Raw genomic sequence first — 14,324 nt, forward strand, 5'->3', positions numbered from 1 at the left:
AAAATTTCTAATGAATAAATAATTGAGGTGCAGACCCTCCTGAAGAATCCACCTAAGGCAGAGTCTTGCACTGAAAAGTGAGGAAAGCTAGCTGCAATGCAATTTATTCATCTCAAGTAACATTAAGGGCACTGCATAGATCTAAGGTGAAAAATATATGGTTATTTGGATCCTTCCCTATTCATCATCAGAGTCTTCTGTGTGGATTTGCTATACCATATTAGGAAGTAATTACAGTTGGTCAGGGAAGGGGCATATCATCAGCCATACACAAAGCAGTTTGACCTGACACAACTTCAGAAGCAGCCTCACAGCTGCCAAGAGACAATGCCAAAGAGCCTATCATGGACCTCAAATGCCACTGTGAGAACGATATCCCGGAACTTGGCATCCAAGACACACCCTGTTTGAGGCCACAGCTGTCAATTCTCCTCTTGGGGAAAGACAAGAAAAAGAGAGCAGGGTGGGAAGAAAGGCTGCAGTAGTTGGTGCTGGCACAACTTATACCTGATTCTTAAAGGGCACTGATGGTTTATCAAATAAACTCGCTGCTTATTTTAAATCTGCAGACAGGCATCTTATTATTGGGCTGTAGCCAGCCAGTGAGAGTTAGAGCAGCTGCTAACTTACACAAGAGTCTAACTCAGCATCTGGCAGCCCTGGGAGAGCAAAGGTGGCATCAGGCACTGCTCAGCCATTATATACAGAAATTAAAGGGAAAAAATAAAGTCTACAACACGTAGTTCTCAGCCTGCTGCATCTGTATGTACGCTGAGCATCAAGCGTTCTGTTTTCCTCTCTGGCACAGACTTCCTGTGTGATTCTGGGTAGGTCACAGTCTCTCCCCACCTCAGTTTCCTTAGCTATACAAGGGGGGATAATGATACTTCCCCTCCCTCAAAAGACTGCTTGAGGCTTAGCTCATTAACATTTGTCAAGTGCACTGATGGAAGCTGCAATTCCAAAGTGCAAAGCACTTGTTATAATGTATTACTATGAATGGTATACTACATAGAGAAAACAAATATGAGGGGAAACAAAAGGAAAACATCCAGTTAGGATTATACCGTATTTGCATTTGGGAAAAGTACTGATGAATTGTACAATGAGTATGATATGGTATTATCATAACATTTCTGTAAGGCACTGAGAACTACTAAATATTATGTAATGTCCCTTAACAGTAAGTATCTTGAATATAAATATCTACATTATGGTAAAATATATTAATGTTGTATTTGAGATATGTAAATATTTTTACTGCATACTGAAATCATTACACTGTATATGGGAAGCTAAGAGCAAAACGGGTTAACTATGTAAAGTCCCTATATACACCGAGATAAGGCAACCCGCAAAGGAGCCCTCTGTGATTTTACCAAATCTAGCAGCCCACATCTCTACAAAAGTACCAAGGTAGCCAAAAATAATCTGGTAACATTTCTCAGTTATGGCTTGTACGCTATATAGAAAGCTACTTCATTCTCTCGTGTCATTTCATTAGATACCTCTATTAAAAATTAGTGTTTTATTTACGGTAATAGCCCCAAAGTACAGTAGCTACCGTTTTCAAGAGTGTTCCAAATACTGTAGTATCACTGTTACAAACAAGAGTGTTTGGGGCTGTTCTGTAGTATATTATAGTATTTACAGTCATGCTCAATGGGGTACAGTTTCAAAATGGAGTTACAGACTCAAATCCTTCTCCGGCAGGAAAGTGGGAAAGGGTTAGGTGTACCTCTTGGGCAATGCTTTGAAAATTAACCCTCTGTGTCCACTTTTCCAAAATGAAACAAGACTCTAGTAAGGGGAGAGGGGCGGGGAAATTCTATTCTGAGAGTTTGCATGTGTTTCCAAATGCTACTGAAACCTCTCCATTTGTGTGTATGGAGTTTGCCTGCCTTATTTGGAGCTTGGCTCCCAGGCAATGCAGAACATGTTGTTAAAAAAAAAAAGATTAAATACCTAAAATACCTGGATCAAATAGGAAAATTCTAATAATATCTCAATATCCATAGACAGACATCTCAGGACCTACCTTAAGCATGTTGGCATGAAAGTCACAAACCAATTCCTGTGTGAATTCTCAGTGTTCACAATCTCTTGATGCTACAAACATGTGGACCTTGGGCGTGGGCTCTCATGCTCTTCTTCATGCTCTAGGATTGAGGATCTGGAGTCACAGCTCTTCCCCTCTAGCTATACAGCATATAGGAACTGATCATGCTCAAGTCAACGGCAAAACTCCCATGGATTTCAATAAACAGAAAACTAAGTCTATCTACAGCAAAGGGACAGGTTCTCAGCTAGTGTAAATCAGTGTGGCTCCACTGAAGTAAATGTTTTTTCAATGGTATTGTGAATCTGTCAGGATGACAATGGGTCTTTTGAGAACAGGATATTTTAGCCTTATGTTCTGCACATTGTTGTTTTTTATTATTTATTATTAATTTCATAATTTAAAATGCATTTGCCCTAAATCTAAAAGCCTTATTCCATCTTAGAGTCAAATCTCCTACTGATGTCAAAACATGCTTTGCTTGAGGAAGGATTGAATAAAACCAGATTAAGACTTTAGGATTTGGCCTTTATTGTATATTATTTTATACCTGAGTCCATTCTAGGCTGTCAGAGATTGGGACACAATATCTGCATGTCTCTTTCATTTGTATGGGAGGGTTCAGTGACCACAGCAGCAAGCGATTGAGGTCAAAATATCAAGTCCCTGCTACCAATAAAATCACGTGTTATTTAACATGCAGATTACTCTTCAGAAACATGAGCTAGTGAAAATATTTTAAATTGACAAGTGCTATTTTGGATCAAGTACAGTCTCACGGTTACCAGCACCTCAACCATAAAATGAAGGAGAGGGAAAATTCCATTAAACAAGGAAGAATTCAAAACCAGAAAGCAATCCGAAGTGTTGTGGGGCGAGCTGTTTGCGTAGAAATGCTGAGTGGTTAGTAGGCTTTGAGCGTGCAGTTACATCCAGTAATAACAGCTGCTGTTGTCCATATTTTTCTTCATCAGACTGGGATCAGGACTGGATCCCCTGGTTTAGGCTTTGGGGTACGTTCAGATGGTTAAAGAGTTCCTAGACTTGGCACATCAGCCTCACATTCTTAATGCAGAGCTACACACAATGAAGATTTATCTCTGAAGGTGGCAGAATTGTTCTGAACTTTCAACCCATAAACAAATGAGCTGGACTACTCTTGATGGGGGAGTTGCCCTATGGTTCAATCAAGATCATGTGGAGTCCTTTCGTTTTAGAAGTCTCTTGGCAAACTGAACTGCTCAGCCTGTTCCCATATAGGTGGTGAGGACTGCAAATAATATGCCTGAAATCATATTGCATCCCAAAAGTGTGGAATTCAGACCCTGCAAATTGCAGCTCAGAGTCAGGGACTATTTCTTCCAGAATGTCAAAATGAGAACTTTTTCATGCCCAGTTGAGTTGTGAGTCTACTAAGAAGCAGAATTTCCACAAATCTAGAAAAAGTCAATGCCAGAAAAGCATGCCTCCTCCTTCCCACAGGCCCAGTGCTATCCTTTTCCAAGGTCTATCTGGAAAAGCGGTGGTTATGAGAGGTTCTTTGAGCTGCGTCTCTGGTCATTTGGCAAGACTTACAGAATTCCACTTTGTATTTTAGGTCCTGCTCTATGCTGAGTTATTACACGGAAATTCAGGCACACTCGCAGCTTTTTGTAAGGTCCTGGTGCATCTAATAATGTTATTCTGCAAGGAATGTAGGACTACAATGAGATTTCCATAAGTGATTAGAATTTCTGCATAAAAATCACAGGCTGGATATGGACCCGTTAAGTAACTGGGCTAACTATCTCTTAAAATCACGGATAGTTTGCAGTTGTGTATCAGCATTAGTGGATATTTTAATCAGTCCTAACTCACATGCTGAGGCTAGCAGAGATACAGGAGCACAGGTAGATGCTACTGAATTGTCCCAAGCCTCCGGAGAATATGGGTGATTAACAGGACTTCTCAATAAGGTGTCAGCCACCCCTAAGGACCTCCATGGTGCATATTCAGAAAGAGGCTTGAAATTCATAAAATGCATGAGCAGTCTTAGACATCTAAGGAGAATCATATCGAAATCTGTATTGTTTATTAATAGAACATGTAAGTTGTGATCTGTCACGATCCTGAAGCTATCAAAACCTTGCAAACATTTTGTGAATCTCTCTCATGCTCATAGACTTGTCAATCATTCTCTCTAGCTGTGTGTATTTGATCTCGGCGTCGGGAAGCTGTCTAGAACAACATGCTACAGGATTTTAAACATCTCACTGAAACTGGAGTAGAACGCCAACAACTCTAACTGCTGGCATCTGTTGAAACGGCTGTAGAATTGGAAAGATCATCAAATGCCTGTTCCAGGGATGTGGTCAATAGATAATTTAGATCCACCAAATTTTTGTGTGCTTTCTCCCAAATCCACACATAGTCTGCTTGAAATAGTTAATAAGGAGACTGGGCTTTTGTAGAATGTGCTCCAAAAATTTACCAGAGGAAGAATGCATTTCATCATTTCAGATCTATTTTTAGATCACGGTATTTCAACTATAGTTGTAACTTCCTCTGGATCTGCCCCCAGCCTTCTTTATAAATTACATGCTCTTTGAACTATGATGGGGTTTCTTGCAGCATACACTTTTCTATATTTATTTGTGTCAAACAGCTTCGATCACCTTCAAGATATGGTATAGTCTTTTTTCTATGACACTGACAGACCCCATAGGAGCACATCACTCTGTCAGTGCCTTAAGTACACTATTTCTTCCTCTCCTATCCAGTCCCTCCTGTACTGAGGGAAAGAAGGCAGATTGTAACCCTCCAGACTGCATTCAACACAAAAGGAAAGGCCCTTTTTTTAGTCCAGTCCACACTAGTTGTCCTTTAAGCAGGTAGTTTTCACCAAACATGGTTCCAGCTTTTCCTTTGTGTTTTATGAGGCCCACCTCAACGATTGTAGTAACTTGCAGTGGCCACATTAATAACCAAAGTGTCAAACACATACTTCCTTGCCTTTGTGGGTAGTATGGACTTTGAATTAAACCAAATATCTTATCTGTGCTTGGGGCCTATTGAGCACTACCCAGAGCTGCTCCAATTTATGACTGGAGAACACCTCCTAAAAAGTCTCTTTACAAACCAGTGTTACACCTCAACACCTGAATCAATTTTAAATTTAGCATTCAAATCCTGTTCAAGAATGGTGTGTTTGGATGCTGATGCCAGAAAACAAGCATCATTCATCTTTGCTTGAGCGATCATCCTCATCCCTCTGACATGGTCCCAATGTCCTTCTCTCTTACCTTTCTTACTTCTGCTGGTTGGGTACACCTCATTTGGCTGTGTTCTTCATTATACCTCCCACTTTACAGGGACTCAGTGCTCTTAATCAGTATTTTTTATTGTACTTCTCTCTTCCCTATGGGAATTTTTTCTTTGCTGCTTCTTGTACCACACTTCCACAACTCCCTTGTTATTAACTTGCACTTTTCCTAGATCGGACTATCAACTGGATGGCCTATTTCAGAGTGAACTCAGACAATTAATTTTCCTGAAATTCCCTTGTTTAAAATTCCAACTATTAGACAATCCTTGATATGTTCTTATGCTTGTTCATATTGTGCCTTTATTAAGGCTTCCATGAAGTCCCTGGGACTCTGCACACTCATAAAAGAACATCCGTTTGAGTATTACATTATTTTAAGGATCAAAATGCTGATCAAACTTTCTAAGAAAGATTTCATGGTTATTCTCCTTTCTCAATGAAAGCAAATTATTTTTAAATATCTCCAGGTTCCAGCTTAATTCTTTATTGCATGAACTAATGACTTGATCTGTACTTCATTGCTGTGTTAAGATCTGTTGGGTTCAAAATTCCACCCCATCAAACTGAAAGGCCTGTGGAGGGTCGAAGTTTTGGATCATCTTTTATTAACCCTGGTTCAAATTCAGCCAACTTCTGACACTGTGTCATGTAACAGTGGTAAAGAATCACAGAACAAGTCACTTTCTTCTATCACAAGTCATTTCAGCTATCAAAAGAGTTAAGAACAAGCAAATGCTGTGGTTCTGTGCACTTATTTTAAAAAACGCATATAATGCAAAAATAGATGCAAAGTAGGTGCAACAGGACTTTTGAGCAACCTGCTCCCATTAAATCATTCCCAGGTTTTACAATCAGGATAAGGTTTGCCAGTACAGAACTTCAGAAGTGGTTTAGCTCAGTGGTTTAAGTATTGGCCTGCTAAACCCAGGGTTGTGAGTTCAATCCTTGAAAGGGCCACTTAGAGATCTGAGGCAAAATCAGTACTTGGTCCTGCCTAGTGAAGGCAGAGGGCTGGACTCTATGACCCTTCAGGGTCCCTTCCAGCTCTATGAGAGAGGTATATCTCCATTTATTAAGTGTATTCAGTACTGTGCAGATAATTATGCAATGCAGATACAACCAATGAAGCCAATAATATAAAGGTGTCTCAGTGCTTAGATTTACAGAACCCACAGCAAACTGGGCATAACAGCCCCCTTAGGCTCCTGGCAGTGGCAGGTACAAAATATCACACAGCCAGGCCATCTTGCACTAGGGAGTAGGAAGAATACATCGTTAAGTAATCGTCAAAGAGAAAGATGAGAAAGTTCTCTCACGACCAATAAAAGTAAGCTTTGGAAGAATATCCTTAGATGCTGCTGCCTCTAGTTATAATCAGAGACCAGGAGCATAGTGCAAGATTACTTTAACAAAGACAGACTCCTACCAAAAAGTCAGATCAATTACTGAATTCTGCAGCAAATGAAGAAGCTAGCATAAATTATATGTATTCTGAACTTAAAAGGACAAGTGCATTATTAAAGTACACTCATATTTTCCTCCCCTGTGGCTCAAACTCCCACTTAATCTTAAATGCAAAGGACTGGGCTGTGGAAGACTTAAAAAATACAATTGCTAAGAGCTATTTTTGGAGGCATGAAAATTTGGCCCAATGCTAGCAGCCTGAAAATTCAAGACACATGACTCAGAGGTCAATCTGATCAGTCTATGGCATCAGCTGTGTTAAGAAATTTAGACTTCAGCATCATTAGTTAATCGGCTTCACATGAAAATAAATACTTATGGGTATTGGATTTAACTTTCTCATCAACAAAGATGTAATTGTTTCCAAGACTGGAAAAACTTGTTACAAGGCTAACCCCACGGGTGGTTTTGTTTCTTGTTTCAAAAAAAATTAAACTAAACTATGAGAAATATATAAGAGAGGGGAGCAAGAACATGACTTGAGGATTAGTTTTTACTTTCACTTTTCAGAGTTTTGGAGAAAGAAGCAACTTTTTGAGAACTATAATGATATCCCACAAGTGTACTACTTATTGAATGAAAATATTAACAACTTAATTACAAAATTATTGTTTAATGCACTTACCTGCCTAATGGCATTAAAAATGGACTTGTGCTAAATGAATGTATCGCCATACTGGATCAGAACCAAAGTGCGTCTAATCCAGTATCCTGTCTCCAACAGCTTCAGAGGAAGCTGCAAGAACACTGCATTAGGCAGATGTGGGATAATCTGCCACCCATGTCCCCTGTTTTTGTTACAAGACAGGGAGAATACAAGTTCCCAATCGATTTTCTCTAGACCGTGTGTTATTTTATATAGTTTTATCATAACCCTTTTATATTTGTCACCCTTCTACATTCCCAATCTTTTCCATCTCTCTTCATGCGAGAGATTTTCTAGGGCCTTTATCATTCCTGCTCCCTTTCTCTGAGCCCCTCCCAGGTCTGCAACATGATGTGACCCTGTGTTTTGTAGGGAAGTTGGTGCTCGACTTCAATCACCATCCAAGGTTCAGATTCTAGTCATTCGTACAATAGTCTCTGTTCATAAACTTCCAACACTGAACAACTTCAGGGCTTGTAATACTGCCTGACCTAGAATTATACCAAAGATAAATATGTACCTGAAAATGGCAATCACATTGGCTGCAGTAGTTGGAGTAATTCCTGATTCTTTTCTAGAAACAAAGATGGGAGGTCACTTCATAGTCAAACTCATTCAGAAAAACTCCATCCCTTTTCTGAATACTATGTGGTTCTTGGGACAGACATCCTTTTGCTCAAGTCTCTTTAGTGTGATGATAAAGGTTCCTGTCCTGATCATTGATCTATGCTTTACAGACATTATAAACAGAATTCGCATGATTGTCATTCATTGCTTAGGAATGCAATTCAAGATGGACTTCTGCCATTGTTGGGAAAGTTCTTCATCCACCATCTTTTTATATCATCCCACTTTGCTTATATCACTCACCCAAGTTGAACTTTCCCCTTTGTTTTGTTCTGTAGTGGAACAATGTTTTAAAATGTATAAAACTGATTTTATATTTTATGTAGAGTGTAGATGTTGACAGAAAATGCAGTCCTAGGTTACATTAAGTTCAGTTTTCCTGTACTGTGATGAAACTAGTTGAGGAGGAGAATATTTGTGTCTACAGAAATGGAATGATAGTCCTGATTTGGTGTTGTGAATTGTGTTGCTTGTATGCTGTTGCAGGTTTATGTACATGCGTGTACAACTTGAAAGTTTGTATTTTCAATTGTTAACAAATATGTATAATATTTTGTCATCAGTAAATTGTTGTATGTGTTAGTTTTATGGTATATCTGAAATGGACACCTTGAAGAGGAAATGGGATTTTATAGTCCATTAATTTTCTGTTTTGATTTTTGCATATATTTTGTAAATTTTACGATGCAGCATTCAAGATGAGTGGAGTGACCGTGAGTGACAGAGGATTATATGGCAGTGGGGAATGGCTGGAATTCTTAACTGCTCATTTCAAGACTTTTTAGCATTAACAGGGTTTTTTGTTTTTGAAACTGTAGATTGTTTTAAGAAAGGAATTTATGGTGTTAGCTGACCTAATAGAATCACACCTGTACCTTAAATTGGGGCTGAGGGAAGGAGCTAGTAAATTCCAGGAAAATTCAGAGTACCAAAAGGAGATAAGCAATGCTCCATCAAATCTTATCCAGCCCACCAAAGCAAGGCTAACCCTACTCTTAAAGATGAGTAACATTTTCAAAAGCATTTATGACTTTCAATGGGACTGATTCTCCTATGTGCCCAAGTCACTTTTGAAAAAAATAGAACTTAGGTTGCTGCTTTTAAGTTAGTTATGTGCTTTAGAAAATTTTACCCCGTATCTAGAACATTTAAAGATATAAAGTTTAGATAAACCTTTCTCAGTCCTCTCTACTACTCCCCATCGTGCCCTGCACTCCCTCCAGGCCTTACACATCCCTGCCCATGCCCCCTAAGTCTCCTGCAAGCCCATTCCAGGCCCTCCTGTCTCCTGCTTCCACCTCCTTGTCCTCCATCCCTTTTTCACACTCTCCCCTCTATTCCTCCCAAGACCTTGTACTGCCTTCCATTCTCCAACTTCCATACATTTCTCTCTCTCTCCACCCAGCCTCCCCCATCCTCTGCACTCTCTCCGTGCCCTTTATCCCATGCTCCCATTTCAAGACCACCCTCGTGTCTAGCTTGCGTACAGAGCTCCAATCACTGCAGTATATAGGAAATATCCCAGTACCCACTTCATCCCTCCTTCCACACCTTGCCAGTCTGTTGTCCTACTAGACCCCCTTCCACATGCACCCTAGACCCCTAGGAAAAATCCATGTCCCATGTGGTCCCCTGCCATCTCATCATACCCCCTTCCCTATAAGTCTCAGTCTTCTACCTCCTTACATTCTTTTTGGTCTCCTATCCTCATCCAGGCCTTCCACCTCTGGATCAACACACTTCTCTTCAATATGTAATCTCAAGAAATAAGCTAAATCTAAAAGAATATATCAGAGATCAGGCAAGCATTTATGTATACAAACAGCATTTTATTTTCACCTCAAAACATTTTTTTAAAATGAATATACTATTTGAATGACTTTTTGGAAAAGGTAATGAATTTAAATGCCTTTTTATGATCTGTGTTCATTATCCTCTTAAACATAGCCCAGTTTCTTCAACTTTTGCTAGCCATATACATTTTCACCATATATATGTAAGAAGTTTCCTTTTTACTGAAAAAATGACTCTGATATATTTTTAATTTAAAAGAGGAAGAATAATATAGTAGTTAGCTATGATAGTTTAAGGAATACAAAGTTTCTCTGAGAAAAATGGCCAAGATTTTTAAAATTGGATCCCTACAGTTAGGCTCCTAGATCTATATTTAGATACTTAATTAAGTGGCCTGTCTGTCGAAAGTGCTGAGGCACCGTGAAAGCCATTGGGAGCTGCTGGGTGCTCATTACTTTTGCAAATCAGGCCTCTTAGGATCGACGGGTACTGTTCAATGCATCGGGGATCAATTTATCATGTCTCGTCTGGATGCGATAAATCGATCCACTAATAGATGCCCATACTCCACCTCGGCAGGAGGAGTAAGTGCAGTCGACGGGAGCGCCGCAGTCGACTCGCCGCTGTGAGGACGGCCAGGTAAGTCGAACTAAGATACTTCAACTTCAGCTATGCAAATAGCGTAGCTGAAATTGCGTATCTTAGTTTGAACCCCCCCACCACCACCCATTGTAGACCAGCCCTTACTTGGGAACGTAACCATAACCACCTATGTCTTTGAAAATCTCTTTTCAACTAATGGAATAAAAAAAACAAGTCTAGCCCCCAATGGGAGAAAGAGAACAAACAAAGCTAAAAAAAATAGAAAATACATTAAAAGGAACATTTAGGTATATAAGGGCCAGGAGAAAACAATATGGCCAGTGAAGGGCTGCCCTTGTAGCCCTAGGAAACACAAGTCAACGTGCATCTTGACATCATTTTTACCACTGCATCTATCCATTGGCCAAATCCCTTCTTCCCCCAAAACTGGTTTACATTATGGATTTCCATTGTTTATGTTAATGATTTATTCAATATTTTTCAATCCCCTTTCTCTGTAAATAAAGGACCAACATGTTTTGTGATTTTTGTGTGAATTTCTGTTTAGTTGTGGAGTTAAAAATGATTGAAAGAGGCATTTTGAGGTGGTTGGAAGAAGTATCTATAGAACTCATGGTCTTTCTAGCATTATACCCAGATGATTTTCCAATTTCAAGAATGCCAATCTCCCAGCCGCGCCCTTTGATGACACTGATGGTGTTCCTAGTATAACGAATTCAAAAATCTAACTAGGATTCACTGTTCACTAAGCCATAAAGAGCCAAGTATAAGGCTCAGGACAGACAGATCGGCAGGCAATGGAAGAAATCTCCAAAACCAGATGTATGGTGCACCAGAATTGTCGTGTCATACTGCACCTCTTCTGAATCATCATGATCATTTACTGTAATATAGCAGGGCAGATTTTGCCACCCTTATTCATGTTGATTAGTACCGTTATCTACAAATAGTTCCACTGAAATCAGTGGGACATCTCCCAGATTAGGATATTATTCAGCTTGAGTAAGGGCAACTGAATCTGTCCCATAATGATTCTCTCATTATTCTCAGCTGCTGGCAGTAGGAGACTGAGGCTATGAAAAAAAGTTACCTGGGGCTGATTTAGAGAATTGTGTTACCCATATTATATCTCTCCTAGCAATGGACTTGCAGCATTTGGTTTTATGGTAATTATGAGTGAAGGTGCGCAAATGTGCGTGTTGTGCTGGCAGAGTTGTGTTGTTTTATGTGTGGGTTGTGTTGCACTGGGAAATGTGTGTGTGCGTGTGTGTTTGGGGTTATTGTGTGTGCTGGTTGTGTTATTGCCTGGGTGCTTGTATTGATTAGTGTGTGGATTGCGCATTGTGCTGGGAAAGTTGTGTGGACTTGTGAAAGTTCCCAATGAAATTCACTGTTGATAAGTGCAAAGCAATGCACAGTGGAAAAAATATTCCCAGCTAAACATACATACATGATGGGTTCTAAATTAGCTGTTACCACTCAAGAAAGATCTTGGAGTCATTGTGGATAGTTCTCTGAAAACTTCAGCTCAATGCACAGCAGTGGACAAAAAGGCTAAAAGGCTGTTAGGGACTACTAGGAAAGAGATAGAAAATAAGACAGAAAATATAATGCCAGTATATAAATCCTTGATACTGTGTCCAGTTCTGGTCGCCCCATCTCAAAAAGGATTTAGTGAAACTGGAAAAGGTTCAGAGGATGGCAACAAAGATGATCAAGGGTATGGAATGGCTTCCATAAGAGAAGACTAAAATATTAGGGCTGTTCAGCTTAGAAAAGGGACAAGGAGAATATGATAGAACAGTGGCTCTGAACCTTTCCAGACTACTGTACCCCTTTCAGGAGTCTGATTTGTCTTGCATACCCCCAAGTTTCACGTCACTTAAAAACTATTTGCTTACAAAATCAGATATAAAAATACAAAAGTGTCACAGCCCACTATTACTGAGAAATTGCTGACTTTCTCATTTTTACCATATAATTATAAAATAAATCATTTGGAATATAAATATTGTACTTAAATTTCAGTGTATAGAGAAGCATAAACAAGTGATTGTCTATATGAAATTTTAGTTTGTACTGACCTTCACTAGTGCTTTTTATGTAGCCTGTTGTAAAACTAGGCAAATATCCAGATGAGTTGAAGTACTTCCTAGAAGACCGCTGCCTACCACCAGGGATACGTGTACCCCTGGTTGAGAACCACTGTGATAGAGGGCTATGAAATCATGAATGGTGCGGAAAAAGTGAAGAGAGAAATGTTATTTACCCTTTCCCACAGTATGAAAACCAAGGGTCACCAGATTAAATTAATGGGCAGCAGGTTTAATATGAACAAGAGGAAATACTTTTTCACACAACACACAATTAACATGTGGAACTCTTCCACGGGATGTTGTGATGGCCAAAAGAATGACTAGGTTCACAGAAGATCAGGGAGGATAGGTCTATCAATGGCTATTAGCCAAGATCGTCTGGGACCCAACCTCATGCTAGGGGCGACCCTAAACTTCTGACTGACAGAAGCTAGGAGGGAAAGACAAGGATGGATCTCTCCAGAACTGCCCTGTTCCATACACTCCCTCTGAAGCTCTGTCAGCTCTGGCCACTGTCAGAGACAGGATACAGGGCTAAATGCACCATTGATCTGACCACTAATGCAGTTCTTATCCATTTAATAAACTGAAGAGCTATTATGCAAATAAATGTAACATGCACCTTTGACTAGCTTAGCTGCTCTCTGCCCACTACTCCATGTTTCTCTAGCACTCCTTTTATCATCCTAACCCACTGAGCAGTTTCAAACAGATTCCTTGGGATGAAGAGTTTACACTAAGTCAATTTATGACAAAAATATTTCTTCCTCCTTACCCAAGTTTTCCCCACAAATGACACCTGCCCAAGACGAGAAAGATTTAAACCCAGCCTAATGACACCTAAAGGTGTTATGCTTTGAAAATCCATTATGTCATGTTATTGCAGAAGCAGAAACAGAAGCTTTATCTTGTTTATCCAAAAGATGTGGGTTCTATTCCCAGCTCTGCCACTGGTCTAGTGGGTGACCTTAGGCGAGTCACTTTACCCGCTCCGTGCCTCAAGTTATCCATCTGTAAAATGGGGAGAAAGACACTGGCCTGCTTTGTAAAGCACTTTGAGATCTATGGATGAAAAGCACTAGATAAGATCCAGGTATTATCATCATCTCATTGGAAAGGGAAGATTCCCAGCTTCCCACAGAACTCACATGGAAAGGCCCAAGATATCAAAGATGCTAGCTCTTTTTTTTTTTTTTTTTAAATCCATTTTGGCATGTATTGTGTTCCCCCTGTTTACACACAGTGATACTCATGGAGTTGGAACCTGCAGCAATGAAGTCAAATGGAGTCTTGTCAGGGACTTCAATGGATGCAGGATCGGACTCATGGTAGGCAATCCTAGATGTTTATTTTTAAAATATATAATATGATTTTGGAAATGTTGAGTTGTGCTCATAATTCGCCTACGCAATTACACATTCCAAATGTAACCCTCACCCTGTCGCCTCATTCCCTCCTGCTATTTGTTACATCTCCTGTTGCATCTTGTCTGTAGCTATTGGAGGACAAGACCTCATCTTACCATGCGTCTTATACATAAACGTATGTATGTTATATAGTGTCAAAGGTAAACAATTGTCAAAGAAGTTAATTAAAATGCAGTATGTATAGTGTTCTAAGGCTGGGATTTTGCAACAGGACCATATTAAGTACCAGTAGTTTCAACCTATTGTTAACATTTGTCCCTTACAAAGCTACCCACAGCAAAACCTTACCTTAAGTTCACCAGCC

This window comes from Mauremys mutica, chromosome 5, assembly GCF_020497125.1.
Source record: "Mauremys mutica isolate MM-2020 ecotype Southern chromosome 5, ASM2049712v1, whole genome shotgun sequence".
Lineage (NCBI taxonomy): Eukaryota > Metazoa > Chordata > Testudines > Geoemydidae > Mauremys > Mauremys mutica.